The sequence below is a fragment of the Malaclemys terrapin genome, chromosome 2, assembly GCF_027887155.1.
Source record: "Malaclemys terrapin pileata isolate rMalTer1 chromosome 2, rMalTer1.hap1, whole genome shotgun sequence".
In the NCBI taxonomy this organism is placed as follows: Eukaryota; Metazoa; Chordata; order Testudines; family Emydidae; genus Malaclemys; species Malaclemys terrapin.
The window spans coordinates 122085826-122110397 of NC_071506.1; the positions used below are offsets into that span (position 1 = coordinate 122085826).

Sequence of the window (24572 nt, forward strand, 5' to 3'; positions counted from 1 at the left end):
TCCCGACCCCCCCTGCTCCTTGTCCCCTGACTGCCCCCTCCTGGGACCCCTGCTCCTAACTGCCCTCCAGAACCCCACCCCCTACCTAAGCCTCCCTGTTTCTTGTCCCCTAACTGCCCCCTCCTGAGACCCCCCCACCTGTACCCTGACTGCCCAAAACCTTACACCCGCAACCCCCAGACAGCCCCCCCCCCCCCCCGGACTCCCTGACCTATCCAACCCTCCCCCCTGCTCCCTGGCTCTTGACTACCCCCCCCCCCCCCAGAACCTCCCTGCCGCTTCTCTGGCCCCCGGCCCCCTTACTGTGCTGCAGAGCAGCGCGCTCGACAGCGGGGGAGGGCAGCAGGGTCGGAGCTCCAGACAAACAGCCGTTGATCTGTGAGTGCAGGGAGGGCGGGAGAGGGAGGGAGAGGAGGGGAGTGGTGTCAAGTTTCAGGAGAGAGGAGGGGGGGAAGTGCAGGAAGGGCTCTGGCTGTCGGAGCCTGGGCTGCTCTGTAAGCCACGCGCACGCTCTGCATTGGTGGGGGGGAGGAGGGGAAGTCCGGACACTGACAAATTCCCCCCCCGGACGCTATTTTTAACCCGAAAAAGCCGGACATGTCCGGGGGAATCCGGACGAATGGTAACCCTAGCTCCAGGGACGGCCCTGGCCCTGGAGCCCAGAATTTCTGTTGGCAGGCCTGGACGGAATGAAGAATCAACCCTGATATTTTTTTAAATAGGGTTACCAGATAGCAACTGTGAAAAAACGGGACAGTGGGTGGGGGGTAATAGGCACCTATATAAAAAAAGTCCCCAAAAATGGGACTGTCCCTATAAAAACGGGACATCTGGTCACTCTACTTTTAAACGATCGTACAAAGTACAAATATACTAATAGGCATATTTTCTGTATATGTGTTTAAAAGTTTCATTTCACGTTGTTTCTAGTTCTGATATCTGTTTAGTAATGCTTATCTGGCTAAAAGATTGTGAATCAGTGCTAACAGGATTGCTCTAAATTGCCCTGTAATTCTTACAGTGGTAACCTCAAAGGCATTAAAATTTACAATATGCTAATCTTTCAGTGTGGATAGAGTATCATAAATCTGCAGTTTCTAATGATACACAACTTTGTGCATATTCAAAGAAGATAGATCAGGTTACTTCCAATGCAAGCTGGCAGGATATGACTGAGGCAAAAGCCAAACACTGTTGTTGAAAGATCTGCAGTCACTTGTACAATAATTTATATACTCTTGATATGCAATTCTCAAACTGACTAGGAGAGGACAACATGCAGTGGTAAAAAGACCGTGTCTTTTTTGTATGTAAAAAGGACTCCAGAAAATGTATGCAAGCATTTAGGTCAAGGATACCATCTATGAACACTTGTATAATTCTGAATTGAATAGAAATTGTGAAGCTTTGTATAAGTAAACATACCTCTAAAATAAAGAGAACTTTCTTGATAGTCATCAACCAAGTTGTTTTTCAACTAGAAAGCCTAGCCCAAGGAGATTCCACTCTGACCCTAATAAAATTAGCCTTTTGCAGCACGCTGTAATACCCTCACTTCTTTCTTGTCTTTATCTGATTCCTACTAGTCTGCTTTCCGACCTTTGCTCAGCAGATGACTAGTGCTACAACTTGGCCCCAAACAGCTAGTTATATCAGTATCATCCATTCAAAACTCTCCACGTAGATGGAAACCTGCAAGCGACAGTGTTCATAGCACTGAAATAAGTGAAAGACTATTTCTGAGGTGCTATTAATCTGATTCTTCTCTCACACTGGTGTAAATAGGAGGGACTTGAGTTACACAAGTGGAGTTACTCCACTATAAAACTGGTGTAAGAAAGATCAGAATTGCTCCTTAAAGCTGTATGGAGAAGTAATGTAAATGGCAGTACTAAATTGATTTGCTTCATTATAGGCCATCAGTTTTCTCCGTTATTCCTACTCATGAAACATGTATTTACATAGATTGGGTGGTTGTTGTTTTAGTGGGTTTTTTGTTGTTTTTAAACTAAGTCAGTCAGGGGTCAGCTTTTTCTGAAAAGCAAGAGCACTCAGTGAATATGGATTTTTTTCCCCCTGTGTAATGCAGTTATGTTTAATATCTCTGGATCGTAGGAAAACATTACCAAAGTAAAGATTTTCAAGAAAGCTAAATATTAGCCAAAGGAGAAACCTTTTAGCCCCCCCAGAACTATTTAAATAACCGGCAGATGAAATGAAAGAAGCAATGCTTCCACATTGTGCAGAATAGAAAGCTGTTAAACTTATCTCTGAACAGAAAACATCACGGGTTGATTTACTGAAAGAGACTCTCCTAAATAGGCTCCCTTCTGTTGTACACTTGTAAATTTCCCAATTTTTCAACTTCGTCAGTGATGGAAGTACCGGGAGTTTTTGCAACTACGAGCTAGAAGAAACAGCATTTTGTGAACAGCAGAATTGCAGAAAGATTGCTTGGAATTTTAAATAGGAGTTGGTTACTAGGCCTTTCTGAGTTACTGTACAATGCATTTGGTACCCCATAGCTCACATTATGTTCTCTTGAATGAACTAGATTTGATTAGATTGAGTAGAATATTCTGTGTCCACACACTTTCACTCACTCTGGGACTGGATTTTCTGGTCCATTTAAACAAAGAGGCCTTAAAAGGACCAGAGATAGTTTGGTGGAGAATTCACTTCATGAGAAGAACTCTCCTCTGCTGGAAAGCTGGCAGAAGCTGTCCTGTTCTGCCTCCCTGAGTGATAGCAGCTAGATTGATGGAAGAATGCTTCTTTCGACCTAGCTATGAGGTCAGCGTAGCTATGGTGCTCAGGGGTGTGGATTTTTCACACTGCTGAGTGCCAGAGCTATGTCAAACTAAGTTTTAAGTGTAGATCAGGCCTTAGGTGCCTAACCACACAATATTTGAATTTACAAATGCAAGTTGTTTTGGATGCTTGAGAGCATTCCAGCAAATGCATGCAAATGACGTAGACCTGGAAAATGCGCATATAGACACAGCCCTGGTCTACACTACAGATTTATTTCAGTAAAGGTACCTTGCAGTTATACTGACCGAACTTCCAATGCAGACAGCACTATGTTGAACAGATGGCTTCTCCTGTCCTACTGCCTCTCTGGGAGTGGAGTACCTATGCCGAGAGGAGATGCTTTCCATTTGTAGGTAGCATCTTCATTAAGTGTAGACAAGCTCTTAGAGGCCACTTAGGAAAATTGGCTCTTGAGTAGAAGCCACAAAATTGCCTCTTCTTTGGTTCTTTTTTAAAATCAAGGTAGGGTTGCCAACTTTCTAATTCCAGAAAACCGAACACCTTTGCCCGCTTGCTGCCACACCCCTTCCCTGAGGCCACACCTCTGCCCGACACCCCTCCCCTACTCACTTCATCCCCCCTCTCTCCATCACTTGCTTTCCACCACCCTTGCTCACATTTTCATTGCATGGCCCAAACAGGCATATTTATTGTTTTAACAGATGTATTATGCTAATTTCAGGTTTTATTTGTTACAGGATGCTAGAGTTGGCAGCAAAATAGTCAAAGGGGTAATTTTTAAAAAAATGAAATTTCACAAAGGTTTTCATGATTCTTTCCCTCCCCTCTTCCCATTTTTTGTAACCAGCTCCATGTGTTTTGTTTACTAATGTTATTGTAATTTTATGTGTGTAATTAGGACCAAACACATTATCACAGCTGCAGTGAGTCCATTAAAGGCCTACTCCTGAAGCCCAAATGCAAATCCATAGAGAACAACCACAGAAATGCACACCTGTCCATATACCTATATAAATAAATCTGCAAATACTGACTCCCGCACCTACTGCAGATACACGTGTATATTCATGTGTACACATCTAGCATGCACTAACACATATACTGACACATTATTTATTATTACAATTATTGTTTAGTGCCTAGAGACCTCAACTAAGATCAGGGCTCCAGGGTGGTAGGTGCTGGACATACACATAAAAAGAGAGTTTATGATCTAGCTAGGCAAAGGTGGCGAGAAATATATGATACATTGGCTCTTCTGCAATTAATGGTCAACAACATTAACTTTTAAAGAAATAATGCATTTCTTTTAGAGTTCCCTTCTCTTTTAAAAACTTGTTATAAAATGAATACACACATTCTATGTCATAAATTTTTTTGTGTGCAAGCCAGCAAAAGGAATTAAAAACAAAGAGTTAGGCTGCAAATTTTATTCACACAGGTATACACACATGCGGCAATACACATACCTCTCTACCCAAAGACACAGTCTCTTACACACATACATTGCATGCATGCAAAATACTTGCCTACACAGACACACCCAGCTGAGAAGGGAGGAAGGTGGGCTGGAGGGGAAAATATGAGGGGTAGGGGTGGGGGTGGAAGAGAGAGGATGTGGTGGGAAAGAGGCCAAGGATGAGAGCAGGGTGGAGGTGAGAGGGGGCAGTGAAGGAGAGGGGAGGGGGGTATGTGGGGTGGATGGGAATGCAGGGGGAGGCAGAGGACTATAAGTGTATGCGGATGTGGGAGGCACAGGGGTGTATAGGGACATAATGGGAGTGCAGCAGTGTATGGAGGTGAATGGGTTGCAGGGCTGTGCAGGGTGAGGGACATGGGCATGGCAGCTCTGGGAGGTGGAGAGGATGGGTAGGAGAGCGCTGTAAGAGGTACAGGGATGGGTAGTGGTGGAGGGTAGAGTGGGATGGGACGGAAAGGGATACAGTGAGGGGGATGAAGGTGTTGGGGGGTTGGGATGAGAAGGGATGCAGTGAGTGGGATGGGGATGTAGCCCCATTCCCAGCACTCGGAGATGGGAATAGATACCTGGAGTGACAGACCGCGGTTCACCGCAGGGCATGCGCCACAGCTCGAGCCCAGCCACAGGAGGAGCAGGAGGAGAAGAGGGCCAGCAGCGGCGGGAGAAGCATGTGCCACGACCCCTCAACAGCTGCCTAGTAGGCGCGATAGTTCGTCCCCTGCCCTGGCCAATGGGAGCTGTACCTGTGGGCGGGGGGCGGGGCATCAAGAGGACCCTCCTGGGGCTAGAAGCTGGACATGTCGGCTGCTTCCCAGGAGCCACAGAGCACGGTGGCTAGCGGGGAACCTGCCAGCCCCACTGCATGGCACCACCAACTGGACAGTCAACAGCCCGGTCAGTGGTGCTGACCGGAGCCACCAGGACCCCTTTTTGGCCTGGTGTTCCGGTCGAAAACTGAACACCTGGTCATCCTAAATCAAGGTGTTTTGTAACTGGTTGTAATAATAGAGATTCAGATTTCTTGATTCAACGTAATTCAGCACTGATGTCAAAGTATTATCTAGGATTCTGTTTCAGATGGTTTCCAAAATGTTTCAGCACAACAGACAGACTAATGGGTCACGTGGAAGATTTTTTTTAATGGACCTGTTGTGGTAATTAGAATATATTGCATGGATTAGTGTTACAGTTAGGAACGCTCCGAATTACTGGAAAGAGTTCAGCATTTAATTTTCTACCAGCAGCAATTTCTGTCAAGTTTCAGATATACAGTAGTTGTCATTAAAGATTGTAACATATTAAATCCCATAGTGCCATATAAATCATGGAAGAAGAAAAGCAGCTATAGAAAGCTTGAAGGGAAATTAATTGTGCACAATGTTATGATGATGAGAGCTGTACCAGAACCTTTGATAGTTTAATATTGCATAGGGTGAGAGAGAACAGATGGATATAGACAGATGGAAGAGGACGAGACCGTATTGGTCAGCATGATAGGTTGTGTAGTAGTTTAATCAGGGGAATGGAAAGCAGGAGTCTAGGGTTCTATTTACAACAAACACAAACTTCTGACGCTCATTTTCAAGGCCCTGCAAAGTTCGGCTCTGCCTACATCTCATCCGTAAACGCTCTTAACCTATTGCTCAAGCCCTGCCAGTACCCATCTTACTCACATTATTGATTCCCGGGTTTTCTGTCCCCATAAATAGCACTGTTTTTTGTTTGCAATGCTGTTGTAGTCATGTTGGTGCCAGGAATGAGATTGGGGGTGGGGGTGAGGGGTAATATTTTTTTATTGAAAGAGATAAGCTTTCAAGCTACTTGAAAGAAGTAGCTCTGTGTAGCTTGAAAGCTTGTCTCTCTCACCAATAGAAATTGGTCCAATAAAAGATATTACCTCACCCGCTGTCTTTTCTCATGCTACCTCCTATTCCCTGGCATCCTCCCTGAGTGGCCCAGTGTACAATTCAGTTAATTGTGAATGATTTTTTTAAGTGCTACAGATATTGGAGAGAAAATAATAATATAAGACCACAACTAGATATAAAGCGCTGCTGCCCAGATACTACGGTGAATGGATATCCTAGGAATATATATTATAATAATAAATATAACTTAAACTCTCTCATATAATTTACCTCAAAATCTCACAAGGCAGAAAAATCTTAGGGGTTGTCTACATGTTAAATTATTGATGAATTTGAAGTGCAGTAGCTAATCCAGAATAGCTTTCTGTGTTAATGCTCTCATTCCAGAATAAGAATGTCCACATAGGGAGCTATTGCAGAATAGCTGTTCTGGTCAATTTGCCTGTATAGAGAAGCCTTTAGTTTCCTGACTCACAACTCCAAAGTAATCACTTTATCCTGGCTCATACTTCAGGTCCTACATACCAAAAAAATGTATGTCTGTATAAGGAGAAGCCTTCAAGTCTTATACACTGTTGGGCCTTTGAAGTCCCAGGCAGAATTCAGACTTGGCGTAAGGCCTTGTCTGCATGGGAAAGTTATACTGGTATAAGTGAAGGCAGTGGTTCTCAACCACAGGGGTACATGTACCACTGGGGGTACACAAAGGTTTTTTGAGGGGTACATCAACTCATCTAGATATTTGCCTAATTTTACAGCAGGCTTCATAAAATGCACTAGCAAAGTCAGTATAAACTAATGTTTCATACAGACAATGTCTTGTTTATACTTCTCTATATACTATACACTGAAATGTAAGTACAATATTTGTATTCCAATTGATTTATTTTATAATTAAATGGTAAAAATGAGAAAGTAAGCAATGTTTCAGTAATAGTGTGCTGTGGAACCTGTATTTTTATGTCTGATTTTGTAAGCAAGTAGTTTTTAAGTGAGGTGAAACTTGGGGGTACGCAAGCCAAATCACTCATGAAAGGGGGACAGTATTCTGGAAAAGTTGAGAGCCATGGAGTTAACCATGGAGTTAAAGTATTAATTTTACCTTACAGTTCTATTGGTATAACCCCCGATGTGGACACTCTGGTATAACATGGCTTTAGTTTGTCATTGGAGAAGCGGTTTAAACTAAACTGAAAAAAAGCTACTCTTATTCTGGAATAAGAGTGTTCACATGGGGGATTACATTGGAATAACAATACCAGTGTAGTTTTCTTGCACCCCAATCTGGGTCTATGCCGGTTATATGATATGTATGTATCTCTTCATCCTTGCAACCATTCCCTGTAATCCCTCATAACCCAAGCCTGACCCCAGATGTACAGTACCTTCCCTCTTAACTTGTGTATATTTAATTTTAAACATTAACTTTAATACAAATTTTATACCTGTATAGCCAGTAAAAATTTCCTTTGTGGATAATGCCTTAACTGGGTGTAACACACTTGCTTACACCCTGCCTGAATTTGGCCTTACATGTCATTAGTTTTTCATTAAGTGTCCTGCTTAGGCCCAAGATAGTGATTTCTGTTGTATGATGTCTCATGTTAGCAAAATAAAACACATTGCTTTCTGAATACCAGTTTGCCTGCCTCATTTCCAAGCAAGTCAGTATTCTCTGGGACTATCACTTCCTCACAGTCCAAGCTGGTGTCCTGTTCACTCTCCCTCCCCCAAAGCTGCTGTTACTCATTCTTTTGCAGGGCTAACAACTTTAAATGATACCTTTAGAAATACTTCATTACCATGCAAAAGGATGTGAGCACTTTGCAGGCAGCCTAGACAGAGATATTTATATCTGTAAGGAGCATACATACAGAACACCAATTATTAAGATCATCAATATTTATACAGCAGATAAAATTCATGCCGGTCAGACTGAATACTGTCTGTCATAACAGCATAGCTGCTGTGGGGAAAACCAGACAAAATACATCTATTTCAATAACTATCTTACTTAAAGAAAAACACCAGTCATTAATCAGACTAAGTTGGATGGCTCTCTTCAGCCCAACCTTACATCAAATGGAAACCCTTCTGGGAAGTTATCCGGAAGGGAGTACATCTCACTGAGGGGTAGGGTAGATCTCACTGAATGTGTGCCATTCATTGAGTATAAATTTGAAATCTATTTAAATGCCCATTAAAGCTATTGAAGAGTCCCTCAGCCTGGGCAGCCATAATGGTACTTTCCAGCAGGGCTGCTCTAGCTTTAAGACCTTATCCCTCTGCTGCCTAGCTCAACTGAATCCTTCTGTGGCAAGGAGTTTTGGGAAATCCTGTTCCCCTGAGAATTAACCCTGTATTAGGCCTGGTCTACACTACGACTTTAATTCGGATTTATCAGCTTTAATTCGAATTTACCCTGTAACCGTCCACACAACGACGCTATTTATTTCGATGTAAAGGGCCCTTTAAATCGATTTCTGTACTCCACCCCGACGAGCGGAGTAGCGCCAAAATCGATTTTAACATTTCGAATTAGGGATAGTGTGGCTGCAATTCGATGGTATTGGCCTCCGGGAGCTATCCCACAGTGCATCATTGTGACCACTCTGGACAGCAATCTAAACTCGGATGCACTGGCCAGGTAGACAGGAAAAGCCCCGCGAACATTTGAATTTCATTTCCTGTTTGCCCAGCGTGGAGAGCACAGGTGACCACAGATAGCTCATCAGCACAGGTAACCATGCAGGCTGATAATCGAAAAAGAGCACCAGCATGGACCGTGAGGGAGGTACTGGATCTGATCGCTGTATGGGGAGAGGATTCAGTGCTTGCAGAACTTCGTTCTAAAAGACGAAATGCAAAAACTTTTGAAAAAATCTCCAAGGGCATGATGGAGAGAGGCCACAATAGGGACTCTGAGCAGTGCCGCGTGAAAGTCAAGGAGCTCAGACAAGCGTATCAAAAAACAAAGGAGGCAAACGGTCGCTCCGGGTCAGAGCCGCGGACATGCCGCTTCTACGCCGAGCTGCATGCAATTCTAGGGGGGGCTGCCACCACTATCCCACCTGTGATCGTGGATTCTGGGTCAGGGATAGTCTCATCAGCGACGCCTGAGGATTCTGCCGATGGGGGAGAGGAGGAGGAGGAGGATGAGGATGAGCTTGCAGAGAGCACACAGCACTCCGTTCTCCCCAACAGCCAGGATCTTTTTCTCACCCTGACTGAAGTACCCTCCCAAGCCTCCCAAGCCAGTACCCAAGACTCTGACCCCATGGAAGGGACCTCAGGTGAGTTTACCTTTTAAAATATAAAACTTGTTTTAAAAGCAAACGGTTTTTAATGATTACTTTGCCCTGAGGACTTGGGATGCATTCGCGGTCAGTTCAGCTACTGGAAAAGTCTGTTAACGTGTCTGGGGATGGAGCGGAAATCCTCCAGGGACATCTCCATGAAGCTCTCCTGGAGGTACTCCGAAAGCCTTGCCAGAAGGTTTCTGGGCAGTGCATCCTTATTCCCTCCTCCATGGTAGGACACTTGACCACGCCATGCTTGCAGCAAGTAATCTGGTATCATTGCCTGACAAAGCCTGGCAGCGTATGGTCCCGGTGTTTGCTGGCATTCAAACAACATCCGTTCTTTATCTTGTTGTGTAATCCTCAGGAGAGTGATATCACTCCTGGTAACCTGGTTGAAATACGGAAACTTAATTAAGGGGACAGAGGTGGCCGTTCCTACTGGGCTGTTTGCCTGTGGTGGAAAATAAATCCTTCCCTGCAGTTAGCCAAGCGCAGATGGGAAATTGGCCCTGAGTTTTTCGCGTTTGGCTAGCAGGGATCTTCCCTGTTACCAGCCACGCGGTGGGGGGAGGGGTACCGTGATCATCCCAGAGAATTCATGGCGGGAGGGGGGCGGCGGCGGGGTGGTGGTGGTTAGTTTGGTGCCTGCAGGGATCTTCCCTGATACCAGCCACGCGGTGGGGGGGAGGGGTACAGCGATCATCCCAGAGAATTCATGGAGAGAGGGGGGGTGGTTAGTTTGTTTTCTGCTGCTGCTGCTGAATGTTAACAGAAAAACCGCAGCACTCTACAGGCTATGCTTGGTATGTGGGAAAGGAGGGCGCAGAAGCTGTAAAACAATGGCTTACCATGGCCGCATGCAAGCCGAATTCTGTTGCCCAGACCTGTGATCTCTAGCAGCAAAGCCACAGGCACTCAGCATTAAGAGGCAAAATGCGACCTTGCACAGAAATCACATGTGCTATGTAATGTGAATAGTGTTGGTCACCGTGAAAGAGTATAAGCATTGTTCTGCAAAATGTAGCTTTTTAAACAATTCTCTCTTTTTTCCCCTCCCTACAGCAGCTGCAAATTCCTCAAGCCTCCCTCCTCCATCCCGAAGGTTATCACAGATAAGGCGTCGTAAGAAGAGAACGCGAGACGAGATGTTTTCTGAAATTATGGAATCCAGCCGCAGTGACAGAGCTCATCTGAATGAGTGGAAGGAAACAGTTTCAAAGTATAGGAAAGAAGCCAGTGAACGTGAGGACAGGAGGGACCAACGTGAGGACATGAGGGACCAACGTGAGGACAGGAGGGACCAACGTGAGGAGAGGAGGGACGCTCGAGATGAGAGGTGGCGGCAGGAAGACCAGAGGAGGCAGGATGCAATGCTGGGGCTGCTGCATGAGCAAACAGACATGCTCCGGCGTCTGGTGGAGCTTCAGGAACGGCTGCTGGAAAACAGACTGCCGCTTCAGCCCCTGTTCCACCCTCCCCCCTCCCCATGTTCCGTATCCTCCTCACCCAGACGTGTAAGAACACGGGGGGGGGAGGCTCCGTACACCTTCCCATTCCACCCCAGTAGACAGCCCAAGCAAAAGGCTGTCATTTTTTTAACCTTTTCTTTGTGGCTTTTTCCTTCCCAGCAATCCTCCTCCCAAATACCACCCGGGTTCCCTCCCTCTTTTTCTAATCTATTAATAAAGAATAAATGATTTTTAAATGATAGTGACTTTATTTGGTTTGAAAGAAAGCTGGGGGAAGGGAGAGGGTGGGTTCCTTACAGAAAATGAGTCAATAAAGGGGGCGGGTTTTCATGAAGGAGAAACAAACAGATATTTCACACTGTAGCCTGGCCAGTCATGAAACTGGTTTTTAAAGCTTCTCTGATGCACAGCGCTTCCTGGTATGCTCTTCTAATCGCCCTGGTGTCTGGCTGCGCGTAATCAGTAGCCAAGCAATTTGCCTCAGCCTCCCACCCCGCCATAAAGGTCTCCCCCTTACTTTCACAGAGATTGTGGAGCACACAGCAAGCAGAAATAACAATGGGGAGATTTCTTTGGCTGAGGTCAGAGCGAGTCAATAATGATCGCCAGCGACCTTTTAAACGGCCAAATGCACATTCTACCACCATTCTGCACTTGCTTAGCCTGTAGTTAAACAGCTCCTGACTCCTGTCCAGGCTGCCTGTGTACGGCTTCATGAGCCATGGCATTAAGGGGTAGGCGGGGTCCCCAAGAATAACTATTGGCATTTCAACATCCCCAACGGTTATTTTCTGGTCCGGAAAGTAAGTCCCTTGCTGCAGCCCTTTAAACAGAGTAGTGTTCCTGAAAACGCGAGCGTCATGAACCCTTCCCGCCCAGCCCGCGTTGATGTTAGTGAAACGTCCCTTGTGATCCACAAGTGCTTGCAGCACCATTGAAAAGTACCCCTTGCGGTTTATGTACTCGGTGGCTTGGTGCTCCGGTGCCAAGATAGGGATATGGGTTCCGTCTATCTCCCCACCACAGTTAGGGAATCCCATTGCAGCAAAACCATCCACTATAGCCTGCACATTTCCCAGAGTCACTAACTTTCGTAGCAGCACCTGAGTGATTGCTTTGGCTACTTGCATCACAGCAGCCCCCACAGTAGATTTGCCCACTCCAAATTGATTCCCGACTGACCGGTAGCTGTCTGGCGTTGCAAGCTTCCACAGGGCTATCGCCACGCGCTTCTCAACTGCGAGGGCTGCTCTCATCTTGGTATTCTGGCGTTTCAGGGCAGGGGACAGCAAGTCACAAAGTTCCATGAAAGTGCCCTTACGCATGCGAAAGTTCCGCAGCCACTGGGAATCGTCCCAGACCTGCAACACTATGCGGTCCCACCAGTCTGTGCTTGTTTCCCTTGCCCAGAATCGGCGTTCCATGGATAGAATCTGCCCCATTAACAACATGATCTCCAAAGCACCGGGGCCCATGGTTTCACAGAATTCTGTATCCGTGTCCGTGTCCATGTCCATGTCAATGTCCTCATCATGCTTGTCACTGCGCTGCCGCCGCCGCTGCCTCCTCGCCTCGTTTTTCTGGTCTTGGCTGAGCATAAACTCCACGAGAACGCGCAAGGTGTTTACAATGTTCATGACTGCTGTCTTGAGCTCAGCGGGCTCCATGCTTGCCGTGGTATGGAGTCTGCAGTGTTCACCCACCCAGGAAAAAAGGCGCGAAAATGGTTGTCTGCCGTCCGTTGCTTTCATGCAGGGAGGGAGGAGGGAGGGAGGAGGTGAGGCTGTACCCAGAACCACCTGCGACGATGTTTTTTGTCCCATCAGGCACTGGGATCTTAACCCACAATCCCAATGGGCGCGGGAGACTGCGGGAACTATGCGATAGCTATGGGATAGCTACCCAAAGTGCAACGGTGCAGAAATCGACGCTAGCCCCGGTACTTGGATGCACACCACCGAATTAATGTGCTTAGTGTGGCCGCATACATTTCGACTTTATACAACCTGTTTTTCAAATCCGAATTATATAAATTCGGATTAATCCCGTAGTGTAGACATACCCTTAGACTGAATGTATTTCTGAAAACTGGATCAGCCAAAATGGACTTTCCTAATGCAGATGGGCCAAAGCATTGCAGCAAATATATTATTTCAGGTTGTTGATTGTGACAAAGTTTTGTATGAGAGAAAAAAATCAGTGATGCTTTGTAAGTTAATGACCTTGGGCAATATCATAATTCATATGGACCACTGTTACTAGAAGTCCACCTGAAGACTTTCATTACACGTTACCTGAATACTTGATTACTCAAAACCCACATTTTTTCCCCCTCAGCCTAGAGTCGTATATGTATGTAAGAAAAGGACAACACAACATTCAAAATAGTTCATAGTCAACATTACAAGAATTCATTGTATTGAACTATGCTGAAAAAATGAGGTTTCTAATCAATCTGAAATGTTTGTGAGAAAAGCGGTAATATCTTTTATTGGACCAACTTCTGTTGGTGAAAGAAACAAGCTTTTGAGTTTACACAGAGCTTTTCTGGGAAATACTCAGTATCACAGCTAACTACAAGCTGGAATGGGCTGTTTAGCATAAGCACAAGGTGAAGTGACTCATTAACACCTCTCCAGTCATAGGAAGTAACAAAAAAAAGAAGAGTGCGGTGTGTGGGGTGTGTGTGGAATGTTTGTGTTTAGTTGCCTGTTTGAGTCTTTTCACTTTAGGGAGGTGGCACTGGTATCAGAAGATTACAAAAAGGGACTACTTTTTTTCTCTTTAACAGGGCACTGTGTTTTGATCTCACTGCCAAACATCAACCCATGAGCTCACATACATTCTAGTTCTGGAAAGAGATGTTAGTAACTTGAGAAATGGGCCTTCTTTGACATCCAGAACACCTGAACCCATTTAATTCTGCTTGGTTCACCTGTATTTCAAGCAATTTAAGATCACTTTAAGGCTATAGGCCAAACTCTGCTCTCAGCCATACTGGTGTAACCCAATAGAAGTTTTGCCTGGGTAAAGACCTAAGAATTGGGCCTTTTGGCAGTGAGGGGTTTTGGGGTTTTTTTAAACAAAGGTCTGGATTGTACCACAAGGATACAGCCCATAGTAAGGGACAGAACTGGGCATTGCTTTGCCACTTCAGGAATATTCCTAAAAAAGGAATTTTGGCTTCTGCTTTTCCTCCTTTCTCCTGGGGGTTGAGGGAGTGAGGTGAGTAATTTTGCTGTTGGCCTAAACTACAGTTGGTTTGTCACAGAGCTGATCAGAAAACCATTTTCCCTCGGTGGAAAACTTTGACAAAACTGGGAAAAAATGTGTTCTTCAAAAATTTTCACACAAAAGGTCAGAATTTCAGCAAAAAATCTAAAACTGAAAAAATTCCATTTGGAAATGCTATCACATTGCCTCATGGGAGTTGTAGTTGAGGTGCCTCATACCCCCATGTGCCGGCCAGCTTCCCTGGCTGGACTACATCTTCCATGATTCATCACCGTTTCTCCTCCTTTTGATCCATCATGGTGTGTCACAGAAGTCCCATGGCTGTGGTGTTTCATGGGAGATCTAGTCTAGCTGAGGAACCCAACCTGTAGAGCAGAATGGGAATATGAGGTACCCAAACTGCAATTCCCATGAGGTATCCTGTCAACATTTCCAAATGTTGGATTTCTGCTGTTTAGTTTTTTGATAAAAAGTGAGAATTTTCCTCAGAAAGCAGAAACTTTACACACATTTTTTTTAGTTGAAAACTCAATTTTCTATCAAAAACAGTTTTGACTACAATTTTTTGACCAGCTCTTAGTTTGCTGGCAGCAAAATGCCTGGTTTTAGCTGGCTTGGCCTAGAATAGTTAATGTAACTGCAGAACTCTAGAATTTGTTATAAGGTCAGGGTAAGGAACATGAAGATGAAAACTTGGCCTGCCTTAAGAGAGGATATCTCAGCACCAGGAGCAGGTGCTTCTATGATATAAACAAGCACCATTTCTGTAGCAGGTGAAGGAAATGGAGTAGGAAAGGAAACAAGATGTAAAGTACATTTCATACAATTCTACCTTTTTGAAACAGATTAGATTTTTAAATAGACACTTGGGGTTACACTGACTGAGGAGTACAAGACAGGAAGGCTAATGGAGCAGGAGCTGTCAGTTTGTGAAGTTAGTGAAGTATGTCTAGAAGATAATAAACATTCAGTAATGAGTTAGTGAGAAATCGTTGAAGGAGTAATATCACTCCCAGATTAATTTTTCTATTAATCATGCAGACCGTTTTGAAAATGTGCTGTTGTTTTTATTAGTAGTAGTTATTTAGTATGCACCAAAAAATAAAGAGAGACAAGGTGGGTGAGGTCATATCTTCTGTTGGTGAGAGAGACAACCTTTCAAGCCACACACAGTTCTTCTTCAGATCTGGGAAAGGAACTCCCAGTGTCACAGCAAAATGAAAGATGGAACAGATTGTTTAGCATACGTAGTTAGCACATATTGTAGGAGGCCATTCAAGGTAGAGTGGCCCATTAACACCTCTGCAGTCATAGGACAAAAAAAAATGGGAGAGTGGGGTTAATGGGTTACAGATGTTTGTAATAAACCATAAATCCACTGTCTCTGTTCTGTCAAAAAGAACGAGGAGTACTTGTGACACCTTAGAGACTAACAAATTTATTTGAGCATAAGCTTTCATGGGCTAAAACCCACTTCATCGGATGCATGCAGTAAAAAATACAGTAGGAAGATGTATATACACAGAGAACATGAAAAAATGTTGCCATACCAACTGTAATGAGAGTAATCAATTAAGGTGGGCTATTATCAGCAGGAGAAACAAAAACTTTTGTAGTGATAATCAGGATGGCCCATTTCCAACAGTTGACAAGAAGGTGTGAGAAACAGTAGGGGAAAAAATTATCATGGGGAAATAGTTCTTACTTGGTGTAATGACTCCCAGTCTTTATTCAAGCCTAATTTAATGGTGTCCAGTTTGCAAATTAATTTCAATTCTGCAGTTTCTTGTTGGAGTCTGTTTTTGAAGTTTTTTTGTTGGAGTATTGAGGTCTGTAATTGAGTGACCAGGGAGGTTGAAGTGTTCTCCGACTGGTTTTTGAATGTTATAATTCTTGATGTCTGATTTGTGTCCATTTATTCTTTTGTGTAGAGACTGTCTGGTTTGGCCATTGTACATGGCAGAGGGGCATTGTTGGCACATGATGGCATATATCACATTGGTAGCTGTGCAGGTGAACGAGTCTTTGATTGTGTGGCTGATGTGATTAGGTCCTATGATGGTGTCCCCTGAATAGATATGTGGACAGAGTTGGCAATGGGCTTTGTTGCAAGGATAGGTTCCTGGGTTAGTGTTTTTGTTGTGTGGTGTATGGTTGCTGGTGAGTATTTGCTTCAGGTTGCAGATCTCCCAAGATCTGTGAGAGTGAGGGATCGTCCTTCAGGATAGGTTGTAGATCCTTGATGAGGCGCTTGAGAGGTTTTAGTTGGGGGCTGTAGGTGACGGCTAGTGGCGTTCTGTTACTTTCTTTGTTGGGCCTGTCCTGTAGTAGGTGACTTCTGGGTACTCTTCTGGCTCTGTCAATCTGTTTCTTCACTTCAGCAGGTGGGTACTGTAGTTGTAAGAATGTTTGATAGAGATTTGGTAGGTGTTTGTCTCTGTCTGAGGGGTTGGAGCAAATGCGGTTATATCTTAGAGTTTGGCTGTAGACAATGGATCGTGTGGTGTGGTCTGGATGAAAGCTGGAGGCTACAGCCAAGTGCTAAGAAAGTAAATCTTACCTATTCTTGCCCTCTAAGGCAATCAGGAGTTTTGGGCTGTTACATATTGTTCTATAGATTTCCAAGAGTCCTAGCAGCTGCGGTCTGGCATATCAAGAGAAGTTGCTCATTAGATAAGGAAATTTGTTCCACAGGAGCGCTTTGGGGATTGAAAGGAGAATGTTGATGTCTCTATACTAGTTTCATGTCAGGTGGGTGGCATATCATGCAGAGAACACACCCATCAAGAAACACAGATGATCCATGGGGAACAAGATATCAGAACAAGACCTTAAAACAGTAACTTCATAACTTGGAAATATTTATGTCTCATGAAGATCACCAGCCAGTTAGTTTCTTGCATTTTTCCAGCATGAAGATGGATGTGGATTATAATTACATTTCTTATTACTTGCTTTACAGCATGTGAATATATTTTTGCACAAATCTGCATCAGGCTAGTTGATAGGAAGCCAGAGTAAGCAAGAACGGCATTCCATTGCTGTTACTGTGCCTTCAGTCTTTGTTTGTGGACTTAAAGATAGTGACTCTAAAATCATATATTGCAGCAAACATATTTGTGCACAACACAAACATTGGGCTGGATGGGGACTTTAATGTGTTTTACTCTTTCAATACCCAATGTTGAAGACCTACCAAAACAGACAAATGTGGTTTTCATTGCTTGGTTATGAAAAAGCTTTAGCATTGTAGATGCAAAAAATGTCATAACAAGCAATGAAAACCACATTTGTCTGTTTGGTAGTTCTTCAACATTGTCCATTGTTGGAGTAAAATCCTCGTCAGCGCTGTTCTTGTCCTTAGTTCAGTTTACACACACAGGTGATTTTAAACTTTAAAGTTTTGTCTTGACTTATGATCTGAAGTCAATTTGGATGGGGGGAAAGCCTTGGTAATCTACTCACATGAAATGGAGGGAAAGGCCAATTAACTCTTCACAGAAGGGTTCTTGCCAGTTTATATTTCAGCTGAAGTATCACATGACCTAGGTGTGTATATAAAATGCAGTTCCATCAAATTCCATGAGCTTTAATGCTTTATATCACAAATTTTCCCTAGCAGTGGGTGGAATGATTAAGACCATGTCTTTCTCCCATGGGCAAATTCATCACCTTGCTAAATTTTAACTATTGCATATGACATCTGAGCAAACTAATTGACTCTTGCATCTCATGTTTTTAATCTTGTTTTCTAATTGAGTAGCACAACTAGGGCTATGTCTGCACTATGGATCTTAACAGCGGCACATCTGTACCACTGCAGCTGCACTGCTGTAAGTTCTCCCGTGTAGTCTCTTTTATGCCGGCGGGGGAGAGCTCTCCCACCAGCATAATTAAATCACCCCCAACGAACAGCGGTGGCTATGTTGGCAGGAGAGTGTCTCCCACCGACATAGCGCTGTTCACACCGGCGCTTTTGTTGGTTTTTTTTCCACACCCCTGACCAACAAAAATGTTTCTGACAAAAGTGCTAGTGTAGATAAAGCCTAGGTTCACAGGCGCTGACTTTCTATTGTGCCAGGGGGTGTTTGACCCTTGGCTCTACCCCAGGCCCCACCCCCACTCCACCCCTTCCGTCAAGGCCACACCCCCACCCTGCCCCTGCCCCACCTCTTCCCACCCTGTTCTGCCCCACCCCCGAGCACACCACATTCTCGCTCCTCCCCCTCCCTCCAGCCTCCTGCATGCTGCGAGACAGCTGATTGCGGCAGGTGGGAGGTGCAAGGAGTGGGGGAAGATCTGATTGGTGAGGCCCACCAGTGGGCAGGAGACACTGGGGGGAGGGGGATTTGCTGCTGGGGGGGCTGCTCAGCACCCACAATTTTTTCCACGTGGGTGCGCCTATGCCTAGGTTTATATGTTAGGTATTTTTTAAGTTCATGGGTTTTTTAAAAGCTCACATATCAGCAAACCTGAGAGATTGGGTTGGGAGGTTTTAAAATGGTGAAAAAATAAGAAGCCGCTGTCATGGTTGGATTGAGAGTAATAAAGAGTGGGTGAAGCAGAGCATTCTGAGTTGGGTTTTTTTTTCTTTCAGCTGTCAAACTTACCGTGTAGAGACTGCCACTGACAGCCAGGTTTTAATTGGAAGGATTGTCAGCTTGATTGAATCTGCTATTGGAACGCGTGCCTGTGGGGGGTTCACCGGAGGATGGTAATCTTTATCAAGAGTTTGATGAGCTGTCTCCAGTGAGACATCGGAACCACACAGGCAAGGAAAGTGGTGTATGTGTGTGTGGTATTACTAAAGATCAACTGGGAAGGGAAATTGACTGACTTCTTTCTTCTTTTTCATCTTAAGCAGGGAAAAAAAAATAACATTCTTTGGGCTACATCTTGCTCTGCACTTGGTTTGAGGAAATATAGGAGATTGGTGAGTGGAAGCGATTGTAGGAAGCACTGACTTTCCAAGCACAAGCAGCCAGTCAGGCTCTCTACCTACCTTTCAAAGGCGTGCAGGGTGAGCCCTGTCTAGTGTGCTGCCCCCAAGCCAATCAAAGCATGACTAGCTGGCTAGCACTTTGGCTGCGGTCAACATCACATGCCAACTGTGGGCACCCATTGCGCCTTTGCAAAGGAAATGTACAATGCACCTAGCAGCGTGAATGCAGCTGAGCCATCCTACCCTTCATCAGCCTGATGCCGTGGTTACAAGAAGCATGACTGGTACTGATTGGCTTTCTACTCCCAGTGAGGTGTCTGGTTAGAGCTGATGTAAAGATGGGCCAGAGCAAACTATTTGCAGTGTCTAACAAGAAGTTTTAATGGTCCTGCAAAACCCCAGAACAATGGTACTTATTCTTGAGCGTCATCTATTGGCATTTTATTAGCTGTTTACATCTATACAGACATGTTGTTTATAGAGCCTCATTCCCTCCCACCCCTCATAACTGTTCCTCCACAGGACAATAAATCACCCTTAAAAATCACAGATCAGAGTAATGGTTGTCATAATGATCAGTATAGATTATTGTTTTTTATTTATATTACAGTATCATTAGGATCCCCAGTCACAAATCAGAACCTCATTTTGCTAGATGCTGTACAAACACAGAACATAAAGATGGTCCCTGGCCACTAGAGCTTGGTACTGAAGGAATACATAGATCATGGATCAGTAATAGAAATAGCTGAAATATGGCAGATTTTCCACAAAAAAAATCCCATTTTTTCCATCAAAATTCAATACATATTTTTGACATTTTTGAAATTCAAACTAGCTTGGCCAGCTCAATAGCTAGTTGAAAACCAGGTTGAATCTTTCACAAAAAGTTCATACTTGATTTTTTTTTTCTGAAATTAAAAATGTTGACAAAAAATTTCATAGCAAAAAATAAAATTCTGAAAATTTCAACCAACTCAACTAACAATAAAAATGGTTAATAATCTATATGGCCTGGCAACCTGTCTGACTAGAATGCAGTTACATTCACTACGGACTCCTTGGCCCTTATCCAACCTCCGCGCCCCTTATCCAACTTCCCCCCACCGCCCTCTTACCATGCCGCTCAGAGCAGCAGGAACTCGCAGTCCCGCCGCCCGGACGGAGCCAGCCATGTTACCTGCGTGGCAGCGTAGCTGCGGGGGAGGGGGAACAGCAGGGGAGGGGCCGGGGGCTAGCCTCCTGGCCAGGAGCTCAAGGCCTGGGCAGGATGGTCCCGTGGGCCGTAGTTTGCTCACCTCTGATATAGATAGAGCCTTTGACTTCAGACGTGCTACATGAATTTACACCACCTAAGCTTGCTGCACTATTGGAAGGCACTCAGATACTACAGTGATGAGTGCAGTATAAGAACCTATATAAACTACAATGGGGTCTGGCCATGTGTTTGTTTATTAGGCACCCATCACTTTAGTTTCTAAATGTCTAGTGGTAGGATTTGTGCAGGATTTCACCCTATATAATTGTTAATTATAATTGTAATACTGGTTGTATATGATGATTGCTTTGCCTTGTAGTAAGAAGATTTCCAGACACTAAGGCACTGGCAAGTCAAAGCTACTCTGGTTTTCATTTTTAGATAACCTTTTCTCTCTCCTCCTGCTCCAATCCATATAACTGTTATGACTTAGTTGCAGACAGCAGCAGTAAATTATATGATTGATTACTTCTTTTTCTAGGCAACCTATAAATAAGATTTTTAAAAGTATGTTTTTTTTTCTTTTTTGCTTTTTCATGATGTATAAAGATTCCCCTTTGTCTTCTTTTTATGACAGAAATATCAGGATTATCACATTTGTTCTCTCTGGTTTTTGCTGGAGGAATCTTTAGAGAACTAAAGAATTTTTAGGGTTGCCAATTTTGGTTGGTTGGACGTATTCCTGGAAGTTTCATCTCATGACATAATCTTTAATTAAAGATTCATCTTTAATTCTTGGAGGCTCCAGGACAGTCCTGGAGGGTTGGCAATCCCTAGGTAGCTGTTTTTACCACTCCTGATTTATGGGGTGGAGGTACTGAATGCTTCAGGATTGGAACTTTTCTCCCAAATCTTTGTCAGGAGTTTGAGTTAAATAGAGATTAGCATAAAAATAATTTAAAACAGTCTGATTAAAGATGGAGAGCTAATTTGAGCTATCTACACTCAAATTAACTCCCGTGAGCTGGCTGCGCTTAAGTGAGAGTGGCTATGCTGGGAAATAACATTTGTGTAACTCATGTAAGTTGTTAGAACTTCTGGGGGCACTTCCATCTTAGCACTGCAGTAAGATGAGCCCCTCTATGAATTCTTTCTCACTGAATAGTAGGAGAACTTGTCTGTCCTTTCTGAGCACAAGGGGAATTGTGGGAAGGCATTTGGAGGACTATCAGCTCTTGAGTGGCACTAGCCTGCGTTCACAGTGCAGAGTGGTCATGTTGGCAACTGACAAGTTGTGCTCACGCAAGTTTTAGCCTCACCCTTGTGCCAACCAATGTGAGTTAAAAACACCACAGCACTTGAGTTAAGGGTTTTCATGCATGGATGGGACTTGAGATAGGGGCAACACTCCAACTGTAACTTGAGTTAACTTGGTATTGAAGACAAGCCCTAAAAATTCCTCTCCCTCTGCATTGCTCAGGTTTTAGTTTCTTGTCACTTGCGATCTCAGAAGTCTCCCAAGGAGTCTTCAAGCAAAAGAAAGCAAGTCAAGACTTGATATTTATAATGTAAAGCAAGCCGAAGAAAACCAAACATTTTAAAAAGAATGTGTCATGCCTTCTTTATATGTCATAAACAGAGCAAAAAGGGTACAAAATGGAGGGTTTTTGTTCTCCCCAGCTCAACTTTAAGATTATTTTACCCAGCCAGGCTGAAAAGTCACTTTAATCTTATGACTTGGTTATGGTAACCTGTTAGATCTCAGCATTGTCTGTTAAGCCATCTCTGCTTCATGCTGCAATTAATCATATTGTGCTACAAGGACAACACTTTGTTGCATATGCTCCATGGGCACGTGTGTGGACACAGTCTGGCTATGTCTACACTACAGCCTATGTTGGTAAAACTTACGTCGCTCAGGGGTATGAATATTTCACCCCCCTCAGAGACATAAGTTACGCCGACATAAGTGCTCATGTGCACAGCTACTGTGTTGGCAGGATGGCTCTCTCCTGTCAACATAGAGCGTCTTCACCAGATGTGCCGCAGTGGCTCAGCTGTATCTGTATGGCTGCGCTGCTGCAGCACTGTATGTCTAGACACACCCTCTGTCTCTACTCCCAGGACTTCCTGCATTGGCTGCATCACCTTATTAGCACAAGAGTGAATATGTGTTGACCAGTTCTTTAACGCAATAGTAAGGATTTATTAGGAGCAGCTTTCAGCTTCAGATCATGAATACTGGCTGAGTCCCCACACTCCCACACATGTGTGCAAAGCCTGCTCCAGGGGCCTTCAACCTTTAAATGCTATTTAAATTAAGGATCATTTTCGGTATATAGTGCTTTGATTATGGGTTTAAAAAAAAAAAAGCCTGAATATTTTTCTCACCCTTATTGCTCCAGACAGGCATACTGCTATAATTCAAGTTTAGGCACCAAATGCCAATCTGGGCTTTACCTGTAACTGTTAAAGGCACATGAACCAGTTTGAGGACAGAGATCACTCTTTACTTCTTAAGACTACTTCAGTTAAGTTCATGAACTAACTCTTTTTCACTTGTGATGCTCATAGCTTGGAATTTTGTGCCCTCTCTAATTGGGTCTCATATCTCTGGGACCTGACAGATCTGAGGAAAACAATAGCAAGTTTACATCAGGTGAATGTTTTACCCAGTAAACTGATGGGAATGATTCTGACACAGACTCTTCTAAGAGAAGGGTCTCCTGTTCTTTGCAAACTACTCTCATCTCAGACCTGACAAACTCATCACACTAAACACATGTCTTACAGGATATTTCTCCATAAAGAGTAACATGTAAGGTATCTACAGAAAGCTCATAACTTGCTGAGATTCATAACCATTTTGCGATGAATGTATGGGTAATATTTGAGGAATAATGTATTTGTATGTGAAAGTATGCTTTGTGGACTTGGAATAAAAATTAATCAGTAGGGGATAATAATGTGTCTTGGTGATGGCACATTCAGGCAGGAAGGATTTGTCATCCTGCCCTGTTTAGCTGGTGATGCAAATCAAGGTTCAATTGTTTAGCCTTGCACAATGCTAAGTGTATACTTAAAATGCTACAGAGGTGCAGCAGTAGTGCTTCAGTGTAGACACTATCTATGCTGACAGGAGGGGTTCTTCCATTGATGTAGGTGCTCAACCTCCCCAAGAGGCAATAGCTAGGTTGACAGAAGAATTCTTCCACTGACCTAGTGCTATCTACCCCAGAGGTTAGGTTGGTATAGCTATGTCTCCTAGGAGTGTGGATTCTCTCTCCCCTCCTCCTCCCTCTCCCCCGATGTAGCTATACCAATGTAAGTTCCTAGTGGAGACCAGCCCTTAGGCCTTGGCTACACTGGCAATTCACAGCGCTGCACTTGCTGCGCTCAGGGGTGTGAAAAAACACCCCCCCGAGCGCAGCGAGTACAGAGCTGTAAAGCGCCAGTGTAATCAGCGCCTGCAGCGCTGCACGCTTGCTCGCAGCGCTGCAAGCTATTCTCCTCGGAGTGATGAATTTTGTTTTGTATTGTAACCATTTGTTTCCACCACTTTCTCTCATTTTTAGTTAAATCTTTACCCTTTCTTACAATAAACCAAAAGTAAGTTTAGCTAAATGCTCACAAGTGCTGTGTGGTTTCGAAGAGCGGTAGTTTAAAGTAAAATTGGTAAATTGGGGCACATTGTATCTTTGGGGATAGAGGATCTGTTTTTGCTACGTTTTCTAAATCCATTACTTCCTTTGCTATACTCTTCAGACTAGCCACGAACCCAATCCTGTGCTGGTAAATTGCCAGTCTGTCAACACTGCAGGATTAGGCCCCAAAACAAGAGGTAAGGTAATTAGTTTGTTTTAGGATTCCTGCAGCAATCAGGCATAATACAGCCTTTTCTTAATATTTTCACTCATGCCATTTCCCTCTCACAAACAGTATAACTCCAATGAAGTTGGGTAAATATAGCCAAATTAAATATATCAGACCAGGAGATTTTGAAAGCAGTCAAGCATTGATTGCATCTGATTGAAAGAAATACAGTGGGCATCATCTGGCCTGAACTTTGAAACTCTTTGTAGAGAATGAGATACGACTTGGAGAACATTGGCAGTTCTGATAAATGCCTTGCAGCTAAAGTGTCCATGGGCTAGAGTTACCATACGTCCGGATTTTCCCGGACATGTCCGGCTTTTGGGGGCTCAAATCCCCGTCTGGGGGGAAATCCCCCAAAGCCGGGCATGTCCGGGAAAATCGGGAGGCTCGGCCGGGGCCTCTTTGTGCGGGGCCGGGGGCATGGTGCC

General features: G+C 44.1%; 1 protein-coding gene across 4 annotated transcripts in view; it reads left to right on the plus strand.

The window, feature by feature from the left end:
- The window catches only part of RNF152 (ring finger protein 152), a 68238-nt gene that overhangs the window by 21115 nt on the left and 22551 nt on the right, over positions 1 to 24572 (plus strand). Inside the window, exon 1 of one of the 4 annotated variants that reach the window (XM_054017994.1) lies at positions 18931 to 19479. The exons of the other annotated variants lie outside the window; for them this stretch is intronic. The gene's annotated coding sequence lies outside the window, so the exon portion shown is untranslated. Of the gene's footprint in view, positions 1 to 18930; positions 19480 to 24572 lie in introns of those variants that run through there. 4 annotated transcript variants of the gene reach the window in all.